Genomic DNA, 26,248 nt, shown 5'->3' with positions numbered 1-26,248 from the left:
TAGTGCCATGCCATGTTCTGCTTTAGGTCATTATAGAGATGCCCTTTGGATGTATGGATGTTTTGAATACCAAATAAATGAGGTTGTGATTGAATCTAATTTCTTAAAAATCACCTTGACAGTGTTAATTCTGCTTGCTAAGAGCTAAGTTGTAGTAACTACAGGGGAATAAAATTGATGAGCCACAGCATTAAGGTATGGGAAACAGTATTGGAAGCTAGATTAAGAAGGGAGGTGATGATTAGTGAGCAACACTATGGTTTCATGCCACGTAAGAGCACTACAGATGCAATTTTTGCTCTGAGGGTGTTGATGGAGAAGTATAGAGAAGGCCTGAAGGAGTTGCATTGCACCTTTGTAGACCTGGAGAAAGCATATCAGGGTGTCTCAAGTGGAGTTGCAGTATTGTATGAGGAAGTCGGGAGCAGCAGAGAAGTACGTAAGAGTTGTGCAGAATATGTACAACAGACGTTTGACATTGGTGATGTCTGCGGTAGGAGTGATGATGCATTCAACCTGGAGGTGGGTTTACATCAGGGAGCCCTTTCTTATTTGTAATGAAGATGGACAGATTGACAGACAAGATTAGACAGGAGTCCCCGTGGACTATGCTGTTTGCTGATGACACATATAGCAAGACTAGGGAGCAGATTGAGGAGACCCTGGAGAAATGGTGATATGCTCTAGAGATGAGAGGAATGAAGGTCAGTAGGAACAAGACAGAATAAGTGTGTGTAAATGAGAGGGAGGTCAGTGGAATGGTGAGAATGCAGGGAGTAGAGTTGTCGAAGGTGGATCAGTTTAAATACTTGGGATCAACAGTACAGAGTAACGGGATTGTGGAAGAGAGGTGAAAAAGAGAGTGCAGGAAGAGTGGAATGGGTGGAGAAGAGTGTCAGGAGTAATTTGTGACAGACAGGTATCAGCAAGAGTGAAAAGTAAGGTCTACGGGATGGTAGTGAGACCAGCTATGTTATATGGGTTGGAGACGGTGGCACTGACCAAAAAAAAAGGAGTCAGAGCTGGAGTTGGCAGAGTTAAAGATGTTAAGATTTGCACTGGGCATGAAGAGGATGGACAGGATTAGAAGTGAGTACATTAGAGGGCCAGCTCAGGTTGGATGGTTTGGAGACAAAGTCAGAGAGGTGAGAGTGCATTGGTTTGGACATGTGCAGAGAACAAATTCTGGGTATATTGGGAAAAGGTAGAGTTGCCAGGCAAGATGAAAAGAGGAAGGCCTAAGAGAAGGTTTATGGATATGGTGAGATAGGACATGCAGGTGATGGGTGTAACAGAGCAAGATGCAGAGGACAGGAAGATACGGAAAAAGATGATCCACTGTGGCAACCTCTAAGGGGAGTAGCTGAATGATGAAGAAGAAGTGTTAATTCTCCCTGCTAAAGTGAGATGGAGGGTAGACCATATATACACGTGTTGTTTAAGTTTTTCCATGCAGACTGCAAAATTTTGTTAAAAAAGAGCTTTATGTTTACTTGTGATGTTCACCCCTAGGTATTTAAACTGATATGTGTAATAAAAGGGAAGGTGTCCAATCTAATGTTGCGTGGTAGAGATTTCAAATGAAAAAGCACCACTCCAGATATCTTTTGAAATTCTGCTAGTGCTGTTAGGACTGCAGGCACATTATTTTGATGATCTGATATACATAGTACCATATCATCTGCATATAGTGATATTTTCTATTCTGTCCTTCTCTGATAATCCGCTTTATTTCAGAAGCAGTTCGAAAGAGAGCAGCAAATGGCTCAATTGTAGTTGCTAATAGCAGTGGTGTCAGAGTCATCCTTATTTAGTACCACATTCTAGATTAAAGTAGTCTGAAATAATTTTAATACAAAGTGAAGCTTCTGGACTGGCATACAATAATGTGATCCATAGACATATTTTCGGGCCAAACCCAAATTTATACAGTTTAGTGAACAGGTAGTCCCATTCAACTATATCAAATGCTTTTACTGCATCCAAAGATAATAAGATCTCTGGTGTATTAGACTTTGTGGGTGAAAATATCACACTATACAGGTGTTGAAGATTGGAAGCTGTGTCTGCCTTTAATAAATTCAGTTTGGACTTGTGATATTACCGAAGAAAGCACTTTCTCAATCCTTCTAGCTAGAACTCTGGAGAGTGTCTTAATATCATTATTCAGAAGTGAGATTGGTCTGTATGATGCACATTGTAATAAGTTCTTATTTTTCTTAGGAAAGACAGTAATTAAGGCTTGGTGAAAAGTATGAGGTAGAATTTTATTGTCTTTGGCTTCTGTAAATGTTGCTAATAAAAAAGGGACTAACTAATTTCAATATTGTTTTATAAAATTCAGCAGGGTAGCCATCAGGGCTCGCTGCTTTCCCGCTCTGAAGTGAGTTTATAGTGTCTAGTAATTCTGAGAGTGTCAGAGGTTTATCCAATTTCTCTGCATTGAGAGTATCTAGCTGTGGTATCTGTAATGTATTGAAAAATGCATTAGATTATGTCTTGTCATCTTTAAACTAGAAGAATAGAAGGACTTATAGTAGTCTTTAAAAGTGTGCATTATATTTTTATTGTCAATGACTTTGTCTCCATCTATGTTGGTAATTACTGGTATTGCATTGTGAAATTCCTGCTTGTGGAGTTTTTGAGCTAAGATCTTATTAGCCTTCTCTTCATGTTCATAGTAATGATGTCGTGATTTAGAAATGAGTTGTTCTGTTTCTTTTGCTTTCAAGAGGCTGGGTTCTGCTCTTGAGTATGGATTTAGAAATCTCCAAGGGTCTGATAAGTTATGATCAATTACAAACAGAGTACAGTAATTATTTTTGCAGTGTTAGATGTTATCACCCCTGTGGCTGAAGATCTATCCAGGTCTGGATTAAAAACACAGTTTAAGTCTCCAGCCATTATAATTTTATACGTGTTCACATTAGGATATAGAAGCAAGCAAAAAGACGCAAAATGAAATAAAAGCAATGACTTGAAAGATGGGTGGATACATATTGTTAATTAATGTTTTCACTCTTTAAATATCAATTTAATTACCCTTTGATAATGTCTTTGCTTTTACATGTCGGCAAATTTTTCCAAAACATAATATTTTAATAAATATTAATCATTTAGTATACTTCAATATTCATCTTCAAAACACAAATTTTTCGTTTGAATCTTAAAATATTAAGGAGCTCAGAAAAAAAACATTATGATCAAATTAATTTTTATTACTAAAAACTTAGTAACTGACACGTCTGCTGTAGAGACTAACATCTTCCATCCCTAACACCTTAAGTATTAGATAACATGGATGTAACTGCTGTAACGCATGTGCACCTGGGGCTTACCTCCCTGACTCTAATGAGGTAAGCAGTTCCACCATGGGACAAGAGAGGGTGCTGTCACTAACATCATCTTCTCTTTCCCCTGTTACCATCAAAAGGTCACCCAAGGCCAACACCTAGCTCTACCCACAAGGCTCAGAAAAGACTCTGTCCTTTCAAGTGCCAACAATATAAAAAGGGCCACCCAGGAAAAATGGCATCGCTGTTTGACCCATTTTAAATGAAGACAGAGTTCCAACTCTACAGCCAACAATACTGATAAACACAACGCTATTAAGAACCATTTTTATTTTTCATTTTTCCTGAAGCACGGCTGTGTTTTTGTTGTTATTAAACAGGGTGATCTGGCTGGTGCCCCAACCCTTTTCCCATCTGAGCTACTCTGCTTTCCCGACAACATCACACTGCTTTCCTTCTTATGTGCTTTAGTAACACATCTGTACACACCTGGAAGAAAGACAAACTAAGACTATCAAAATAATGACTATATTTAAAAACCCATAAGTGAGAATTAATACGGGAAAAACACAATTTAAAAAGACAATCTAAAAAGTATTGTCCCATCAGCATTTCTAGACAGGTCTTGTGCTTTCATGGATTCACCATGCTTTCAACATATACTGGGGTTACTTCTAGGGCAGCCTTATCAGCTGATCTAATAATGAAATGCTATGCCTTGGGACTGAGTTTTCATCCTGGGTTTAAATGCTGAGGCTGATGGGGCTTCCCTTAAACTAGGAAATAAATTAATGAAAAGTCTGAGTGCACCGTAGTTAAACACTTGAACTACAATTGTAGTTGTGTTAATCATTAGAATTATCTCTTGTAATAATCTTGTATGCCATGTAATGTATGCATTAATATGTTTTATTAAATGAAAACAGCTTTATATTTTATGAAGAATGAGGTTACAATTGGATCTAAATTTAACAGGAAGCAGTTGTACAGACTTAAGAACAGGAACTATATGGTTTTATTTTCAAATTTTAATAGTGAACTTTGAAGTAGGTTTTCTGAATCAACAGCAGATTAGAAAAATCATTGCAGTAGTCAATTGTGCATGAAAAAATGCACATATAAACTTTTTGTATTTTGCATAACGAAAAAATTCCTTATTTTTATTTTATTTGCTAGAAAAAGAATGTTACAACATTAATGTGAGGTGTGGTTATAGATGTGTGTCAAAGATAACACCTAAGGGGTATGGTGATTCAGCAAAACTAAAATTTAAGTTAAAAAAAAAAATAGTATTTTGTTATTGTTTGCTTATTTTTCTCCAAACTAATGGAATCTCTGTCTTCCTTATATTTAGAGACAAGTAGTTATTGCTCAACGACTGCTCTAAATCATTGAAGCAATAAATTAAACACACAACGGGAGAAATGTTATTAGGTCCGATCAATAGAAACAATTAAGTGTTATGTGTTTACGAGTGCAACTAAATATCATGTTTTCAAACTTTATCTCCCAGAGACAGCATATAAATTAATTTTAATTCAGCTCAATGTATTCATTTTTTTCACATTCACTGAAAAACAGTGTGTGCTTTACACTAGGTACAAAATCAATATAAGTACAAAATAATATGCAATTACAACTGTGAAAGAATCATAAAAAACAAGTTAAAGGGCTGGGGTAGCCACCTCATATACTTGAAATTCAGTGAGTGAAAAATAAGAAAACAATATTTTTTCAAACCAAGCTCAATACAGAACTGAATTGTAACAAACAAGATGGAGGTTATGTAGAGCCAGGATAGGAAGTGAATTTAGGAGAGCTAGGACAGGAAGTGACGTCAGAATAGCTGGGTCCAGAAGTGAGATCATCAGGTGAGATTTCCTTCTGATGGTCTGTAGAGGAGGAAGGAGAGAAAATGTTAGCTGACAGGGCCACTCCTTGGGCTGGTGGATATCCATAGTTATTCGGGCCTGTAAACAGTTTTCTAGCCCACATGTGTGATACAACATAGAACCTCATGCTGAAGACAAACAGCCTTGAAAAATACAACAAAATAAGGAGTTCTTTTTTTTTCTTTTTTTTTTGGAGATTCCATTTTCACATTAATTTCTGTTAGTCACACATTCAGCTGTTATTGTTGTAGAGTAATCTTCAGAAAAAAACGAGTCTTCAGAAAGGCAGTCAGAATTTAGACTTTATTTCATAACATAAGAAACAATTGCAGAGCACATAAAGCCGTCTCAGTTCATGAAATGAGCCCGATGGTTTGGGCGCAATTCATTTTTATTTCAGGTCTAATCACAAAACAAAACATTTTGTACATATTTCTCATCATCCACTTTATATGTTACGTTTGTAATAATGAACTCATGCAGTACCTGTTTCCATAACAATTACCTCACATTGTAAACCCCGTTCCCCTAATAATCATCAGTCTTTCCATAACAATCATTAGGTCATGCTTGCTGCTTGGCCTGGAGATGACCATCTTCTGATCATGTTTTGCATTTCCCACATTCTCACATTCTTAATCCTGAGGTAATAAAAATTGGAGGCCTTTCAATTGATCAGACCTCATTATTAAGTTGACCCACATTTGAAAAACTGAACTGTTCAATTAATAATTGCTTGTTGCACCAGCATCCATTAAGACTGAAATCATAGGCAGCTGTGCTGATAAGCGCAGCACGCTGCTTCACTGATAATGGCTGAGCTGCTGGAGCTGATTGCAAACGACTGTTTTGATAGTCAACTCTTAAACTCCTGTATAGCTCAATCTTAGCTAACACAATGCAGTTTGTTTTGAAATTGATCATCTAGAATATTCATAAGCCTTAAAATATTAAATTAAATGCCATTTTAAAAAGTTTATATGTTTAAAGTGTTTATGCACTAGTATGCAAGTTTACTTAGTTTTCTTTAAGTGTAATGGCCTTGAGTGTTTGCAGAAATATGTTTGGCCTTTAGTCAGCAAGAAGGCACAGCAGAGCCGCCATGTCCAGAAACAAAAGCTTGTTTACTCAGTTCCCTAAAAAACACAGCATCCTTGCTTTATAGAGAACAAGACAATTGAAAAACAAGCAGGCCACGTTAGAAACAAAAGCAGCGGCCTATAAAATAATAGCTCCTGTCTAAGCCACTTAAAAAGATGTCAAGCAACTCCTTTTAATCTATATATATAATTCACTAAGGCAAGACAACCATGAAAAGCACGCCGGAAGGGGCGTGGATTCACTAAGCCGACAAGTGAGACACCTATGGCGCGCACAGGAAGGAGCCATGCCCACCAACTCCAAGACCATTGGATACGACGACAACTCGCAGGGCCACGCCCACCAACTCGGACGCCGTGACACAGAAAAAATGGCGTAATTTATGTTCGTCTGTCGTAGAGGCCACATGCAGTGCAGGTCAGGTTAATGTCATGTACATTGACTGTTCATAGAGGTGAATCGCCATATGCAGTGTGTGAAACGGTTTGCGAGGGCTATCCCATGGGATCCTTAAAACAATCCTTTACAACTGAGGTTGAAGCACAATGAAGTAAGCAGTCTTTAAAAACCAACTTTTCAGTTATGATGCATGACCGCGTGCACCATAGCAAACTGTTTTACACGCTACATACAGCAATTCGCATCCGCGACAAACATGCGTCTTCTTAGATACTCCTGCAGGAACACGGAAGATGTTTTCCTGCCCACCAATGCTCCTTTTTCACTGACCGGCGTCTACCCTCGCTCTCTAGGCATTCACACTGCCTGCCCATTTGCCCGGACGCAAAAACTCACCGACCACCCAGTTAGTCCCTTTCGTCTGCGGTAAGAGTCCACATGCACGTCTGAGCCACGCGGCATTTGTTATGCCACGGGTTCACTATTGTGTTGCATTTTGCTCTCTCCAAATTTCCATCTTTTCATTTACTTACTGTTGTATTCTTACACCAACCCGTTTTAGACATCCGTGTCTTTCCAGAAGTGTTTAGCATTCAATAAATAATTATGCATGAGATTGACCGTGTGTCTACTCAGCGCAGACAGGCATGGGTAAGCCGGTGAACCCCATTCGGGCTGCAAGCCGTGGAATTCCCACTAAATGTGACTCAAACGCTCCCACTCATTACGTCCCTACCCTTTGTGCACACCCCACTCCTACCGTGGTTGGGTATCTTGGTGGATTAAATATAGAAAAGCAGCCAAAACCGAGGGGTATCCCATGGGGTCCTTAAAACATTCCTTTACAACTGAGGTTAAAACACAATGAAGTAGGCAGTCTTTAAAAAAAAAGAGGTTTCTGTTACGACGCACGCCTGCGTGCACCATAGCAAACTGTTTTACACACTACATGCAGCAATTCGCTTCAGCGACAAACATGCATCTTCTTAGATGCTCCTGCACTTTGTTCACACCCCCTCCCACCTCGCTACTACCGTGATCTGGTGTCTTGGTGGATTATATATAGAAATATATAGAATGGCAGCCAAAACCGCACAGAGCAATGAAAAGTTCCATCTTTTCATTCTCATTCTGTTGTATCCTCAAACCCTCCCTTTTTAGACAACTGTATCTTTCCAGAAGTGTTCAACCATCATTAAATAGTTATGCGGCGTTTGTTATGCCGCGGGTTCACTAGTGTTGTATTTTGCTCTCTCCAGAGTTCCATCTTTTCATTCGCTTACTGTTGTATTCTCACACCAACCCGTTTTAGACAACCGTGTCTTTCCAGAAGTGTTTAGCATTCAATAAATAGTTATGCATGACATTGAGCGTGTGTCTACCCGGCGTGGGTAAGCCGTTGAACCCCATTCGGGCTGCAAACTAAGTCCCACTAAGTGCGACTCCTACGCTCCTACTGGTTGCGTCCCAACCCTTTGTACTCACCCCCCTCCCACGTTGCTAATACCGTGGTCGGGTGTCTTGGTGGATTATATATAGAAAAGCAGCCAGATCCGCACAGAGCAATGAAAAGTCTACGTCACTCACAGGTACATCTGGACTATGTAAAGACGGTGACTTGACGAGTTGGAGGTGGGCACATGTGCGGGCAGTGCATACTGAACGAGAAATCAGCAGACTAGCATGACGAACGGAGCTGAATGGACGTCATTCTCCTTTCCTCCTGTTCCACACTCTGCGCCGTGCACCCCCATCCCTCCGTCTGGCAGGAGAATGCGTGAGGATGGTGCGTCAGTTTTCAGTCACTTCAGACGATTGTGTGTTGGTTCGTTCCGTGCATTGTTACAATGTTGCTTTTCTTGCTGATTTATTACATTACCGATTTTTCAAATGTTAATTTTCTCCCTGTGCTTAAAAATCATTAAAAAACCGGCCTGATTATGCGGCGTATGGTACGCCGCGGGTTGGCTAGTAGTCAATAATTCTAAAACCAATAACAACACATGTTGATCCTTGATTTAAACCTCAGCATTACCTGTAGTCAGAAATGCATCATGATGCAGGCAACTATGATGCTGAGCACAGAATGGCAAGGAGGTCTGACAATGGATCCATTACTAGGGAGGATACATCGACTAAGTACTACTATAGGATGGATATATGAGAACGAACAGGAGAGGGACTAACTCAGTGGCAGTTTTAATAGACATCCTTTTTGCTAAAATGCTGAGTCCTCACTGTTGATTTAAATTGTGAGACCAAAGGGGCCTTGGTGGCATTGACAGGTAGCTCATTCCACAGTTTGACAGTCCCATGGCTAGAGACTCTGCCGCCTAGAGCAGTTTTAGTTTTCTTTGGAATTATAAGTACACCTGAATCTTAAGATCATAGCTTGTATTCCATAGCAGAGGTATTGCTAAGTCTTTTAAGGAAAGGATTAGGCCAGGGGTTTACATTTTAGACTCCAAAAAGACAAGTTAATTTTTTTTTCTCCAAACTTAAATGAAGTCATGTTAGTGATTTAAGGAATGGAGTTGTATGGTCATACTCCATAGTTCTTGTTTTGATAATTTCTGTTATAGTTTGACTTAACTGTAGAGTAACAAGTTAATAATTGAATGGCCTGACAATAAACATTATCATATTCAGTTCTGCTTTAAACAATTTAAATAACTAGTTTTTTAACATTAAAGAAACTGTCTGAATTTTGCAATATTCATATGCTGATAAAGGCTAGCTCTAGAAAATGCAAATATGATCACTTCAGTCAGAATATCAAACCCCCGAGAATCTTTACAATTTCCTTTCTATGTGCAGAATTAGGGCCCAAAACAGAAGTTGTTTAGGGAGTGTCATCAGCATATGAACAAAATGTTGACATTGCCTTTCTGAAATGCATCTTCTTGTGGAAATATGCAAAGAAAAAAAGGTTAAAAAAAAACAATTGATCCCAGCTGTGAGGTTTGTGGGACACAAAAGCTACCTGCAAACAGGAATAAGAGAATACTTTTTTCATAATTGTAAACATTTTGAAGAGAATTTCGAAAGTGTGAAACAAGCTAACAAATTAAAGTGCCTGATAGTCTGGCTATATTCTCAAGTCTTTCTTGTAGAGATGTATGGTCAGTGAAATTAAAAGCTATGCTTAAACCTTATGGCAAAATGATGGTTTTATTCCCTGAACAGGAAAAATCAGACTATCATTACAACACGTGTTTAAGCAATTTCTGTAATTTTTTAGGTAAGATTCAAGTTGTGAGATTATAATTTTCTCAAAAAACAAAGAATTGTAAATTTTATATATACAGATATAAATTTAATTATCAACCGCATCCTTACAATGCATACTTTAAATGAATCAGGGCCAATGTTACTTAACAAAGAAATATTTGTGATGCTGTCATTTGCAAAATAAACTAGAACAGGAAAGAAGGTGAATAAATAGACCAGGTAATATAATATTTTCAAAAATCGAGCAGTAAAGGGACAGGATTGTCATAAAAAAACATGGAAGAAAATTGAGAAATACCAACTGTCATAGCCAGTAAAGTAAATAAGAAAAATTGTAGTTAAAATACACGGCAAAAAGTCTTAATCCTACCTGAAAGGCTTTCCCCAACTCAATCACTAACCAGAAGATTTGGCTTTAAAATGTTAATCCCAAAACTAGGATATTAAGACTATTATGGCACCATATTTTGTAGTTCACACCTAATTATGTCATCATGGAGTGACACGTCACATGACTGAATATTGCACTGTGAATAACACAGCCTTGTCCATGAAACAATTCCTCAAAATGGCAGCAGACAAAAGAAAACAATAAAAACAAAATTGTGGCTATAAAATGTCAAAAATAAAATGTTACAAATTTATGATGAACAAAAATAAACAATAGAATTATGCTAAATTTACTTTGAACAAATGTATATTTATAAAAACAAGGATCATAACAATATTAATTATGTCCAGTATTGGCTAGCCAACTACTACAAGTGATTTTGTTTAACAAATTGGCTGGAATTGGCTCTGATAGGTAAGTAGTAGATTTCACTTTAGAAAATACTCTGTAAACTTGCCTCTTCTGTAATTAATATAAATAAACCAAGGTGTTAATTACAAGGGATGACATGATTTAACGCAGTGCAACCTGATCTGTTTATAAAATTCCATTTCTTAATTATATTTTGTTTTGTTTTGTTTTGTTTTTTTAATTCACAAATAGCTGGCTGTACCTCTTTGAGCAGTAGCTGTTATGCCCTATTCATCCTGCCAAATTCTGTCATTTCTTTGTTAATCCACCTGTTAAGCAAGGTGGCAGTTGTCTTTCTGCAAGGTAGTGACTGAACTTGTCTTTTCAGCTGACCAATCTCTAAACAGCTATGGTTCTGTTTCGTCTGTGATCATCAATACAGATAGTGGCTGCCTTGTTCTGAACCTGTGCAGACAGCTATCTGCAGGAGTAGCAGTCCTGTTTCTGTCCTGTCCACACACCTTGATGTATCAGTGTCTCAGTTGTGGTGATCTCCAACCATCTTCTGTTTTCTACCAACATGCCAAACCTCATGGATGGCAGCTGTTTATGTCTTCAGTTGGCCTTTGCAACAGTCCCTCTTTAACATAAATGTATTCCATAACTAATTTGACTTTGAATCACTAAAGTTATCACTGTTGCAAAAAGAGTTTAATGTTTTCGCAGTCAAAAAGCCATTATATAACATTGTGTATTGCTATCTTTACTTATCCTATTAGTAAATTATGTACATTTTTATTTTTCATATTTCTCCAATGTAAAGTCTTTCTTGCAGTTTTATCTGGTAATAAGCTTAACATTGTAAGTGTATGTAAGCAATGGAATGGTGTAGAAAAATTAGAATGGTGCATACATATTATATTTTCTTTACTCACCTTTTTATTTTGTTTCTTCAGCATGATTAGAAGTTTAAATTTTGATTCCATGATCATATTATTTTTTTGTTTTCCTAGTTCATAAAGTGTATACTGAAATTTGACCTTTGCATTATATGCTTATGTAGAATTTCAGGCACATCACATTAGAACAGCCCTCGATTTCACACCTTTATTATCAGCTGTTCTGTCAGATATGTGGAGAATGAACAGCAAGTGGCATTTAGGTTGGAATGGCAACTTTTTTCACAACTGTACCCATGTTGTTATTCCACTTCAAATTTCCAGCACAAACTTTACCTCAACAGTCTCATGTTTGTGATTAAAAAGCTTCCATTTCTGTTTGGCCTTTTTAATATGTGGTCAAGCATGGTGGTGTGATGTATTCCCATGGAATCCAAAAATAGGAGTACTGATAAGAGGTAATAATGCGTTGACCACAAATTTCACTTTCACAAGTTTTTTCTCTATCAGAATTGATGTACAGAATTTGTTTGTTTTCACATATCCCTTGGGGTCAGAGCACAGGGTCAGCCATTGTACAGCACCCCTGGAGCAATTGAAGGTTAAGGGTCTTGCTCAAGGGCCCAGCATAGCAGGAGTCTCTTTTGGCAGTGACAGGGATTCGAACCAGCAACCTTCAGGATAGCAGCGCAGATCCTTAGCCTCAGAGCCACCACTCCGCCCATATTAAATATTTGCATATTAAATGTGTTTTATGTTCATGGTTAAATTTTGTTGGTAGGACAACATGGTGTCACATTGTATAGAATTTCAGCCTCCTTCTTCCTTGGCTCATGTACCATGCCCATACAATGCCTGTCTGGATCACAAATAATGTGTTTTTAAAACATATTCCAAAAACTGGCACTTTAAGTTTAGTGGTGATTTCAGGTTAGTCTATGAGTTTATATAAATGAGTAGAAATAGCTTATGATGAACATCATGTTAGTGACCCTGTATGGGGTTGAATAGGTCACAACACTAGATATCTGCAGTCATGCATGTGGAAACACTGACTCTTTATAATTCTTCCTTTCTGCATCTCAGAGCTATTTTAGTGTTTTGTATCTTTTACTGGTCAAAGTTGATAATGCCAGTTGCAAAATCTAACATAAACACGGTCAAGAAAATTATGGTTTGCATACGCATACTGTATAGGAATGGCAAGGGTAAAATCAAGCTGAAGGATGCAGACTTTATATGAATTAACAGACCAGTACACATCCAAGCAAATATTGCACTCTGAAGAGAAAAATCATTCAAAATATAAATCACATTATGAATGTTCTGTAAAAAGCCAAATATCCCCCCGTGGACAAATAAAGATCTATCTATCTATCTATCTATCTATCTATCTATCTATGGCTTGAACAGTGAAGCCATTACTGTATTCCTTTGTCATAGCAGTGCATTACATACTGAATATATATACTCATTAGGGGAAACTGAAACAATTAAAATTGCAAGAAATGCCCCAGTTAACAGTCATACAGTACTGTAGGACTAAACTATTATTTTTAAGTCTGCTTTTATGAAGTGTTGTGCAAACGCTACTATTAACTTAAATTTATACATTTTCCATGTGTATTTTAGGCATGGTATTTTCCAGGAAGACAGAACCCAATGTCAAAGAGTCTAAGGATAGGATATAAACTAATAAAGATGTCCAGCCCTCTGTGGAACACTCTCACTGCGACATACACGCCAACTTGCTTGGGATTAATTTTTTATTGCACCTGTTTCTACTGCAAGAGGAAATTAGGCTCTTTGAAAGAAATCAATATAAAAAAGTAAATTCTGTTCTCAAGGCATCCCAGCTGAGACTCAAACATGAATTCTGGATCTATGCACTGCACTATTATTCTTAATTTTATCTTTTTAAACCTTCTGATATGATAAATAAGGCTAAATGTCTTTATTTGTGCACCATTTTATTGCTGCCTATGTTTAAAACTGAAAGCAATGATTCCAAGGCAGAAACCAGCATTGTAGGCTGGCAACCAGTCACAAATGTAATATCAATCAATCAAGTAAAAATAAATGTGAATCAATGGGTGGTGATACAGTATAGTGCATTCAAAAATAAAGTGTAGTCATAGGGTAATGCACTTTATGAATGCAAAATAATAATATATTTACTCATACATTAACAATTTTAATTTATATAATAGTAATCATACAAGAGATTAAAACAATGTGAAACTGTAAACAATAGAATGGCCAAAATAACGAGTGACACGGATGCAGAGTGGGGAATTTTGCAACATCACAGTGCTTTCTTCCCCAAATTTAATTCTGAATGTTTTGTAATCCTTAAATGTGTTTGGCATGGCTTTATTTTCATGGATTGCAATCCCTTTATATTGTTGAAAAGCCAGCTATCGGGCTGCATGTTCATATTAAGTTGCTCCTGTTTACCTTTGCATTGTAATCAGTTGTGTGCATCCTGGCACGTGGGTTGTGTTCCTGATTTATTGTTGCTGGATAAAAAAAGGTATGCAGAATTAATTTGTTTGAAAAATTGACCGTTTTTAAGGTTAAGTTTTAAAAGTAGATTGAGGATTTATTTTAAATGTTAATTTTCCAGATTGAAGAGGTCTCATCCACAAATAAGAAAAGAAACTCTGCTGTCACTGAGATGTTGGAGGTGAAAAAGCACACATCACTAAATCAATTGTTCTTTTATACAGCATTCAGCACAGAGCCAGCTATCACAGAGGTGTTTAACAAACCAAGCAAACGTACATTACAAATTAACAAGTTGTAGTACAGAGCAAGAAATGTGAGAATTACAAAGAAACTACATTTGAATAATCTACACATGTAACTAGATATTGACAGTTATGAGACTGACAGGCTCTGTAGTGTGGGTGGAAAAGACTCGGAACATAAAGTATCACCAATATCAATGCAATTGGGAAAAACAAATAAACATTCTTTTTAAAGATCAGAGTTATGTATTTTTTTGATGTATGAAAGTCGGTTATATCCTAGTGTTCTTTGGTGCCCCTGTGATTAGTGCTGCTCTCTTATGGATTTTTCATCCTGGGTTAAAACACTGTGTCTAGCTGTTGTCTGTCATAGTCTGTACATTCTTCCAGGGTTTTGGCAGATTTTTCTGCAAATATTCACGTTTCTCTTCCATGCTGGCTAGATGAATTGGTCTGTGTGTGTGAGAGTATGTGTGCAACAACAACAACATTTATTTATATAGCACATTTTCGTACAAACAATGTAGCTCAAAGTGCTTTACATGATAAAGAAAGAGACAAAAAACAGAATAAATAATTAAAATTAGGGAACACTAATTAACATAGAATAAAAGTAAGGTCCGATGGCCAGGGAGGATAGAAAAAAAAACCAAACTCCAGATGGCTGGAGAAAAAAATAAAATCTGCAGGACCACCCAGCCCCGTCTAGTTTTTCTACCTAACATAAATGACCTCAATCAGTCCTGATTGTATTCAGGGTTCACATGGAAGAATTTGATGATGATGGTCATGTGATGATGATGATGATGCATGTGAATGAACCCTCAGAGGAAAGCATCCCATCTATAGTTGGTTTTAACCTTGCATACAGTTTTACTAGCATAGGCTTCGGCACCCCACAACCCTGAACTAGATTGAATTTAAGAACATATGAATGTTATGTTAATCTCATCCTTCAATTAAACTCCTTCTTGTTCCTTCTAGGTGTTTCTATGAGTAAAATTGTCATGGAGGCTTGAATTTGATTATGTTCTGTTATGTTATATTATGTTATGCTATCTTAGTATTCACCTAAGCATTTGTTTGATTTATACCAGCCTTGAATACTTCAGGGCATAATCTTAGTATTTCTCCATTTATTACTCCCTGATAAATGTGATATTCTTCTATAGCTCTTTATTTGTTTGTGGATCTTCCCTTTTCTTGAAACACCTTCTTAAATATTTCCAGACGTACTGGAAATGTGGTAACCAAAATTGAGATGCAATCTCTCTAGAGTAACAGCTGAAATCACATTAAGATTTGTTAGTTATGATATTTTGATGACAGAAATTTTCTAAACGTAAATTAGGTTATTTAAGAAAATAAGTTATCTGCCCTTTATAGTTCATCTGCAAACAGAGCTACACATCTTTCATTTGTAAATGTATAGCAGCTTTGAAGGTAAACTAATTGACCAATCTAAACTCGACCCAAGAAGTATGAGCACATAACCCCTGGTCTTACATCGCTCCACTAGCTTCCAATTAAATTTAGAGCCATTTTTAAATTCTTTCTTCTCACATACAAGATTGTAAATAGTTTAGCCAGACCATCTTACCCAACAGAATATGTTAGTGCCTGTTTTCCAGGCCATACATTACAATCCAATGATACTTGCCTCCTTAAAATTGTGAAAAATAAATAAAACCAGGGTAGGTGGCAGAGCCTTCATCAACAGGGTACTCAAACTTTGAAACAATCTGCACTGTAATAGTAGAGCAGCCTCAGCAGTCAAGGATGAAGACTCGTTATTTTAGAAGGAGCATAATCATGATATACTGTAGTTGCTTCTGCCAAATTTGTTTCACATTTCCCTTTTTAACAGCATTTCAGTTAACTGTATTCATTGTTTTTGTTGTGCTCTTATTAATTAGTCTTTTCCATTTTCTTGTTCTACTTGCTGTTTTGGTGACACTTGGTCTTCCTTGGGTGGATGTATCATCCACTATAAAGGACCTGTTTCCATGATGTCTACTATTCAAATGAAATTGCTGCCATATAACTGCTGAACAATCCTAAAACAATTAGAATTTGGATTTAAATTGTCCATATATCCTTCTATATAAAAGCAGTCAGGATTGTCCTTCCGTCCCGTGAGTGCTACGCAGGCGCAGAGTTTCACACACGCCCCCGTCCATTTTGCAATGCACGATGGGATTTGTAGTTTCGTTTTTCCAGGTAAAAGATGATTTTCTACTCCAGACTGTGCGATATCTTCTTCTTCTTTCTTACTATATAAAAGTGGTCGGGATTGTCTTTCCGTCCCGTGAGTGGAAAGCGTAGCGGTATTCCGCTTATCACAGACTTACTACTTGCAGCTTGCGGTACAAAACGACATGATGTGAGCAGAGTTCTGGTGCTCCCATCATTCCCTTGCTTTTGTGCGCGATGCGCTGGAAAAATAGATAAAATTATGTCTCTGGAAATAATTAATGTTGACGGAGTACAAATGCCTCACCGTGTAGTAAATATCATGGGGGTTCAAAAGGGCGACCTCAATATAGGAAAAAAGTTTAAATTTCATCACAAAAATAACAGAAACTACAAGTATAAAAGTAATACCGCTCAAATGCAATATAACCAAATGAATGAGTTTGTATAAAATATCAAATTGATCTACATATGGAATTGCCTTAAGAAGAGGTCAACTTAAAAGTCGGTCGCCTTAAAAGGTGGGTCAGCCTAGTTAGGACATATATTCTTGAATATATCCCTCAATGTACTTCTGCTTGTTTCTACGTTATGCTTTGATTATGTAGCATTTTTCATTTTCAGGCAGAATTTTTAATTATTTTATACTCCACTGGGTTCTTAAGTAGACGTGTGCTGAATTCAGCTGCATTAAAAGGATACTGTATTGCTAGAGGGAGCTTCTGCTTTGAAGATGATAAATCTGTTCATGCGTACATCCAGCCATCCATTTTAAAAGCAGCTGCATTTTTCTGGGGAGTCACATAGTAGCAAAGGTATTCAGGCTAACAAGCGAAATGGTTCATTTTTAAAATGAAAGACATCTCAAGCCCTTCTTGAGTAAACAAGCACAAAATGGCTTATTTATATTTAATTTAATTACATTGCAATATTTACTTTTAGTGCACTTCAAACAGTAATTTTGATTTAGAAAACACATTGCAAGTTATATATGTTATTGAATAATAAAATACTAATGCCTAAGAAATTTTTAACTTTGGTGCCTAACTTTTCCATAGTTTGGCCCTGTCTAAGTAGACTTTCCACATGCTGGTCGTGGTTTCTCTGATTGTATTCCCCTCATAACAAAATTTCTCTTTTTATGTTGTTGAGAGTCTATGTGCCCTGTGGTGAACTGGAAACCCATTCAGATTTGGTCCCTGCCTTGTGCCAAGTTCTGTGGAGGTAGACTGTAACCGACAGTGATTTGTAATGGCTGCAGATTCACAAAAGTCAGGGTGGATAGAAGGATTATCATTCATGAACACCATGCATTTTGAAATAGTGACATTTTTGATTGTTGCAATATTTCATTACCTAAATTACTGACTTTGAAATGCATTCCTTACATTAGTGGAATCCAACACATGTTTAACTGAAGTCCTGTCTGCTTAGTGAATGTACCAAGGCTCTGAAATTCTTGGATTTGGGATCTTCAATTCATTTGTGGAGGCACAATTATTGCACGAACGTGTGTGTTTTTGACAAAGATCAATGATGAGTCTGGCACCCAAGTTTTAATATTCTTGAGCTTTGCCTCTGATATTGGTCTGTGAGTTTATACATTGATGATATTGATTATGCATTGGCATTTCTATTTGGATGTTTCCACCTGTTTCTATCTACTCACATTAGAGACACACATTTCTTAACACACTTATGGAGACAGAAATTATAAAAATCAAATAGTAAAAATAATCATTGGTAATTACTTCTTATAGCATAAGACACGTTAAACATTTTCATAATGAAAGGATATCTAAAATTATTTTCATACCAAAATATTATTTTCATTTATGTCAGAAATCACCCTGCAGTTGTCTGCCGCCCAAAAATGAAACTGTGAATTGTTTATTGCACTGACAACCTTATTTAGTGGAATTCTGCTCTGTACGCTAGATGGCGCTCCTGCATAGCCTTAGAATACATAAAGGGCAGCTTTTATCAAGTCAAAATAGCAAAGAAAACTGCTTTTTAATGACCAGTTTTATCCGTTGACAACTTGGACCGCCCCAGACATTGTCACGGGTCTTCTTTCCAAAACATTTACTCATTTTAGGAACCCATTTATTCCTTTTAGCAAGGTCACAGTAGATTGTAGAAAATCCCTGCAATAATTTGACTAATTAATGTTACCTCTTTATGCATTTTGGATTGTAAAAAAAAATTAGATAAAAACACATTAGTAAAGTAAATAAATGTAAACATGCAGCTGCATAGATGGGGGAACATAGTTTTAAAAAACTGAAACAAATCTATAAGATTGTGAATTTCCCCTTGGGATTAATAAAGTATCTATCTATCTATCTATCTATCTATCTATCTATCTATCTATCTATCTATCTATCTATCTATCTATCTAACCTTAACATTCACAGTTCAATATTATTAAGCCCTGGACAATCTTACTTATTGAATACTGAAATTGATATTTTAATGAATAAACATGGGCAGGGTACGTTTTAATTACAAAGATACTGGCTATCCGTGTAAAGGTGCCAAATGTCATCAGATCAGGAGTATGTGCTAAATACTCATGAAAATTAAATCGTTTTAACTTCAGAACTGTTTTTAATATCTATATGCTGAATTGTACAACTTTATATGAAACCATCCACTACTTAAAAAATAAAGGTCACGCTTTCACCAATGTGTCTACAACTCTCCACAGCATTTTTATAAACCTTGGTCGCTCTGAACATTTTAGGACCAAATTAAAGATGTCTTTGCTGTTAGATTTTAAACCGAGCACCCTCACCCTTTAGCCTGTGTAATGCTTTATTTAGTGCCTTTATCATCTTTTGACTCTTCTTCAATATTCCTTTCTTTCATCCATTTTATGAATGTTGAAACTATGTGGGTCTTTCTGAATCTGAAAATGACTGAAATAGTTGAACAAAACGTAATTTAAATATACCAAAGCAACTGAAAACAATAAAAATAATACTTGAATTCCAACAAATATAAAACTAAGATAAAGTTAAAAAGTGTTTATTTAAAAAATCAGAACAATGTTAAACAAAAAATCATTGCATCCATTTGTTACACTAAAACCAGAGCAATAGAAAATGTGGTATTTAATTTTGGAAAAACAATTACATGTAATTATTTTCTGGAAGGAAGAAAGAACTTAAATGTTGTTGTTATATTTGTGATTCTTTTACGTTTAACTAAGGTATATACATCTGTGCTTACTTTATAATCAGACATTTGTAGCTGTAAAAATGGAGATTAGGGCATTAATTTTAAAAAAAGTTGAAAAAGATGATTGAAGTAAATGGTTAAATATGTATCGTACACAAAGTAAACCATCATTTTACAATTAATATATTTAAACAGTTTAAAAGTAATTGATTGATACAGTATAAATAACATATAAATTCAATTGTCCTTACTTCCATACATACCAATTAAGCAGTTATGTTAATTGCATATGCAAATCTTATCGTTACATTAAAATATTTCTTTATTGCCACAAGTGACGTTTATACATCATTAGCTTGGTCTGTGACAGTACACGTGTTAATTGTTCGGAATCACAGAAGTTAGTCCAGCGTGATGATGGTTACAGCCGTCTAGTTTTGGGGTTTACTGTTTCAGGTAAATGAGGAAAAAATGAGGGAATATACAAAACCACAACACATACTGTAAAATGTTATATTTTTATATTCTTCAATATTTTAATAATATTCATAGACAAATATTTCAAAAGCAGTGTATTGATATTTACTAGTTTTGTAACAAATGACATACTACTAATAATTAGAAAAAAATATATTAATTTTGAGTACTGACCGTTTATGACGTGTAGAACAATATCTATCTATCTATCTATCTATCTATCTATCTATCTATCTATCTATCGCATTTCAGCGTTTAATTGAAATTAAGCTTAACTCCGTAGTCCGTCTTTTGAAATTTATATACGCTTTAATGTACCTATATTGTCAAATATGTAATATTGGATGATTTAACTGTATAGGAAAAATATGTGTACTTAATTCAACTTATACACGTTGAAATTAAGAATAGATTAATATTTTCTCACTGGAATGCAATAGAATGAAACACAATTAATTAGTTGTTGAACGCTCAATCGGTATATTATAGTGGTTCTGATTACTGGAATCTGATGCAAAAATCTCTTTAATATAATTAGAGATTGCATGAAATCTCATGTCCTAGTTTCAACCACTTTGCCATATAGTGAGTCCATTAGTATACCTGTTTCGCAGAAATGTAAAACCTCGGTTGTGGAAGTGCGCATGGTCCTGACGCTCTGTTCTATTCCAACTGATCATCTTTTTTTATTTATTTATTTTTTTATTTTCAGCCACCAGATGGGGATATGCCGACTCGTTATACTGTACAATAAATTCTCCATTGCACACGTGATACACTTGACATCTAATCCTTGAAGATCAATATAAATGTTTATGCGTGGGAAAAGGTAGAGCACGTGAATGTCACCCAAAGGACTTAAAAACATTTACATGATTATCAAATCACGTCGTTATACAAAAGCTGATGTAAAAATAAGCTAATTGAAGAAAATGTGTACTGAACTGCAAGTTGAAAAAAAAATGCGGTAACTGCAACATTAATTATTTACTATTGTAGTTTCCTAAATATCTCCAGAACAAAACAGATTTAATGCGATTGGTTATTGTAAGACATGAATTATTATTGTTCACCATCATCATGATCATCATTTCCAAAAATACCATACATTAAATAGTGAAAGAAAAGCATGTCTGTTTCTTTATTTTTGTAATCATAAATTAAAAGTGAGTAAAGTGCATTTTGTCAGATAACCATGCAAAGTACAACTGATGAATGTATGTAAACTTAATTCGGGTGCTTTATGCATCCTCATCGTTGCGTGGATTTATTAGTTTATTGAAAATTTGACAGTAGCTGTTTTCTCTGTAGAAACGAACAGACTGCAAATGAGCTTATACTGCAATGTCGTGACATCAGGTACGGGTTGTAGTATCCAGATATACCAGCAATTTTCCCAGTAACCAATTTCATTAAAATGCATTTTTATTATTTCAATGGAACTTACAAAGTGCTGAACAAATGTATATATATATATATAAAAAACTGATTATGACGACGGTGGCGTGGTCCATGCTGAAGTCATGAGGCTCCGCTCTTGGCATTCACCGCGTGCCTTAATTGTATGACATTAAATCAAGGTCCGCTGTGAACACGGAGAGTGAGAGTCTCACAGAAATGCCTATCAATGACCAGGAAACGCTTTTCTCCTTGGGGCCCTTGACGGTAAGTTATAGAATATTTAAAACCACTTTGCTTCAGGGAACAAGTCGCCGAGTCTACAGTGCATAAGCTGTGCATTTGTTTCCTGAAATGAATACCACCCGTATTAATGCCATACCGTCCTGTTTTCATTGTATGGATCCTGGATATTGAAATGGGAAGACGCCGATACAGAGTCATTCCTTCCGATGAAATGATTTTTGTGTCCCTTCCTAGTCCAATAAAAAGCAAGTAGTCCATTTCAATCCTTACATCTTTTTTTACATTAGTATAGAGGAAGGACTGTCCCCATTGTATCCCACTAGTTTACTACTGGGACAGGTAAGAGAACTGAGTTTACCCGTTGTTAATCAGTTTGAGTGTTCGCCATGATGACCTTGTCTCTTGGTCAGTATGGAGTTCTAGTGACTCGTCTTCAAAATGTAGAAATCCGCAATCCAGTAAATTAGGAGGTCCGTTTTCTCCGCTTCCGAGACTTTTTCGTCGGCAGTGCTAATTGCACTCTTTAAAAGTCCTACAAAAACAACAACAACGTAGTTAAAATTGTTTGTGTGTGGAAGGGGTTGTATATGTGTGTATATGTGTGTGTGTTTGGGGGTGCAACTAATCAATCACACATACCCACCTATTGTTTCCGGCACAATTACATCAAGTACAACACTGACATATAAAGTAGCGCAATGGTAAACGCGACCTCGTTTACTGATATTAACTCAGTATTGTAAATTACTGTATTAATGACATTTACTTACATATGAAATGACATAAAACAAAGATCGAAAGCTTAATACCATAAACTGAAACTGAAGATGAGAGCAATTTAAGTTAATTTAAGTGATTTTGAAAAAAAAATACATATATACAGACATGCAAATTTAGACATATATAAAGATATTATTACATAACACAAATGAACAAATGTAATATATTGAACATTAAATCATGGCAAGTATTAAAGAATTCGGACTACACCGGTCAATTCTTTTCATTCAGCTAGCTGATCCAGTCTTGGCCATTAATGGCTTTCCAGCCAAACAAATAAGGCATCTGCCTTCTGCCCGAGAAGATTACGGGGGGAGGTGGTGGGGTGGCGTGCTGGGGTGGGGGCTGGGGAGTGGGGTTGGCCGTGACGTCAAGTACCAGACAGATGTTTGCTCCCAAAGTCCTGATCATCTCTCTGTGTCCTTGAAAAGGTACAGAATAACATATCTACAACATTTTGAAATGAATTTAGACTATAAAATATCCTGGACTATAATCGCTACATGTAATTTGGAATAAAACCGTAAAAATACTTCGCTTTTTATTCAGATGCAACTTAATAACATATGACATTAGTACTCTTGTGGTCTGTACAAAAATACAGGATGTATTTGAAGTAATTAAATAACAATCATTTTGGTATTTACTTATATATTCACTTGTTTTTCTTTTGTCACAAGAATTAAAAAATTGAAATGTTGTTTGTTCTTGAGATTTTTTATTTTATTTTGCCAATTCTGACTGGGTTTACCCTTTTAGAGGCGAAAATATAAACCAAATATACTACTGGTTGTGCTAATGCTTATACAGTATAGCGTAGAGCTACCGTGTGCATACATTAAGCAGAATTCTATAAGCAATTCGGCAAAAAATGGAGAAATCTGTTATGCGAATGAAGTTAATCAATAAACGACAACTCAATAGGGGGTAATTCATTAATTAGTTGTTAAAAGATAAAAATGATATCACCTATTTTTATAACGGTTTTTACGAGTTCATATAATTCTGAAATGTGTTATATTATATGATTTACTATAGCTGACATTTGCATCTCGCCGACATATAATTCCAGAATGATTTGTTTCAAAACAAATGTGAATATATTGCAGTAATTATATTAATGCGTCAGACCAACTGTGCTAAGGCGGAGGGTTATTTGAATTCGCTGTCCATGGTTATGAACCCACGATCTCCTCCATAGGGTTCGAGAAAATGGCATAAATGCTAGTTCTTATTTTGAGTATAAAGCATATGTAGGGATACTAGTTCTCTTCTGGGATACAGAGAGGCCGTGTTATTGTTTTATGATTGTGACTATTATTATTACGATTCTAATTTATCGTGAATAAAATGGAGGGATACTACATGGTTTGTCCGAGTACGTCTTCTTCTCACTGGTGTGAAAAATGTCATTAGAATTAGAAAAAAGGGATTAAAAACAATTATTTCCCCCACTTGCATTTTTATTGTCAGACTTACTTAAAAAAGGGACGTTGCTGTTTCAAGTATTACACCGAATAACTTTCTTTCTTTCTTTTACTTTAGGAACTTTCAATAAACTAACGAATTTAATTATCATCTCATAATAATCTCACTAACAAGACACACACTCAAGAACATACACAAAAGGGAACAGTACCATTTACTTAGAAGACAGTTACATGCTTAATATGTACACAGAATGCCACCACCACATTATACATTTGAATCATTATAGTCAAAAAGGTTATAGTCTTAAATCCCACTGATATTTTACATTGACGTGACGTAAACCATCTAGGACTCCTTTAACACATTTTTAGCCCCTTTTGAATTTTAAGTTTGCTTTATTGAAGCATTTTAATACAGTTCGAGAGGTTATCTTAAAATATTTAATGATCGCCATTATTTTTTTTTCCCAACACCCGCATATCTCCAACTTACTCTTTTCCAATTGAAACCCTCACCTTTTTATTAACCATCACCATTTTAAAGTTTACATAGCAGCTTAGGAGATATTAAAACAGAGGAGCATTTGGTGGGTAGATTGACAGACTTATAGGTTCAACAGGAACTCAAAATCTCTAAGCCTTAGAGTCTATGACATCGGAAGTGATATACTTACAAAACTGCAAAAGGACTTCATTGAACTACCAATACGTACAACGTTAATGTTTCACGTAGTTTAAAATGAACGACTGTATCTCATAGAAGAATCTTAATGTTTATTAACTAGCCACAGTGGCAACGTACTAAAAGGAAGTCGACATTTCCAAATATTTTTTTTACATTTTATGAAATACAGGGCATTTCAACGTAATCACGCAAAAATATCCGAAAATGTAAAAGAGAATACACTCACGTTAGAGATAGAGCTCGCCATTTTCTTTGAGAAAGGAGGGCAGCTCAAAGCACGAAAGCAGCATCTCCACGGCTTAAAACACTGCACAAAGACGAACCATCTGCATTCTTTAACATCAGCTTTCCGGAAACAATAGACCAGCTATTGGCTTCATTCTCATGGTGTAGCTCAAATACCAATCAGAAGGTATTCATATTTTAGCCCACGATGCATTATTTTCTCTATATCATTTCTGAACGCTCGGAATCCAAATGAAGCATAAAGCCAGGTTGAGTAAGACAAAAACGCAATGTGGGGGTAATCTGAGTAAAATCCGTGATACTATCCAAAGATTCAGTGGCAGCTGCATAGTCCTGAAAGTACTGTAGAATGCAGCAAACATTTGCATTTTGTTTACTGTATGAAATCCATAAAGTGGAAGATTAGACGTCAATGGTTGGCTTTGAGGTATTCAAAGAGATGCACATCTTTTTTCTGCAAATAGATGGATCCTTCCTCCTCCCACCCCTACCCCCACCCCCATCTTTTTAAATGCGAGGTTCCGTTAAAATAGCTCCGTTTAGCAATGAATTCGCACAAACCGCACTGATACAACGTTTTGTACTTACAGCCAGCGATTTTGTGGTCCGCACCATCTACCTTGAACGTTTAATCATCTTTATTCACATCCTTGGAATGATTAAATTATAAGAAATGCACGCCATAGCGGGTTCCCACTCCCTTTTAGCAGTTTATGATTGAATTGAGAGAAGGCATAAACCACCCTCTTTTGAGCCTTGCAGTCTGTGCTTGTGAGTCAGGCGCTTTCGTTTGGGGTAAGCATAGCATTTTTTTCACCCCCCAGAAGAGGGTAGGTCGTTGCATGCATTACAATGAGTTAAATACCCCCCACCCCCTCACTTTCCATCCCTCCCTCCCTCTCGTCTCCCGCTCCCTCTCCCTCTCGCCATATCTTTGACACACACACTCGCCGAAAAAAAAAAAAAAACGCACTTACATCGAGATACAGTAACCTAGGCCTGTGCAAAAGTAATAAGCACCACACTGACTTTTTCAGTTATTGCTAACCTTAAAAAAATCACTTATTTAAGGGTCGTCTCTGCTATTCTAGAAACATTTATACACAAAATGTAATGTATATTACGCATGTAATGTTATATATTTGCTGCCAAGGCTGCCAAATGAAGTACGAATAGAAACTAAACCTATATTACCAGTGATATTAAATGTTTCGTTAATTTACATTCATTGCTAAGATTCGTCTTAACCAACCTTTGCAACGTCATTTTCTCCTATAAAAGGTTTATATTATACAAGCTAAAA

General features: G+C 36.2%; 1 long non-coding RNA gene across 2 annotated transcripts in view; it reads right to left on the bottom strand.

Annotated features, from left to right (window-relative positions):
- The window catches only part of LOC120530256, a 39,396-nt gene extending 13,541 nt beyond the window's left edge, over positions 1-25,855 (bottom strand). Inside the window, exons 1-2 of one of the 2 annotated variants that reach the window (XR_005633931.1) lie at positions 25,534-25,855; positions 22,163-22,336 (exon numbers count right to left, since the gene is read on the bottom strand). This is a non-coding gene — a long non-coding RNA (uncharacterized LOC120530256). Of the gene's footprint in view, positions 1-22,162; positions 22,337-24,925; positions 25,402-25,533 lie in introns of those variants that run through there. The other variant, XR_005633932.1, reaches the window with a different exon arrangement.
- Positions 25,856-26,248: the final 393 nt, after the last annotated feature.

Source organism: Polypterus senegalus, chromosome 5 (assembly GCF_016835505.1).
Source record: "Polypterus senegalus isolate Bchr_013 chromosome 5, ASM1683550v1, whole genome shotgun sequence".
In the NCBI taxonomy this organism is placed as follows: Eukaryota; Metazoa; Chordata; class Cladistia; order Polypteriformes; family Polypteridae; genus Polypterus; species Polypterus senegalus.
The sequence above is the reverse complement of the archived record's forward strand: the minus strand, read 5'-3'. Positions and strand labels throughout refer to the sequence as shown.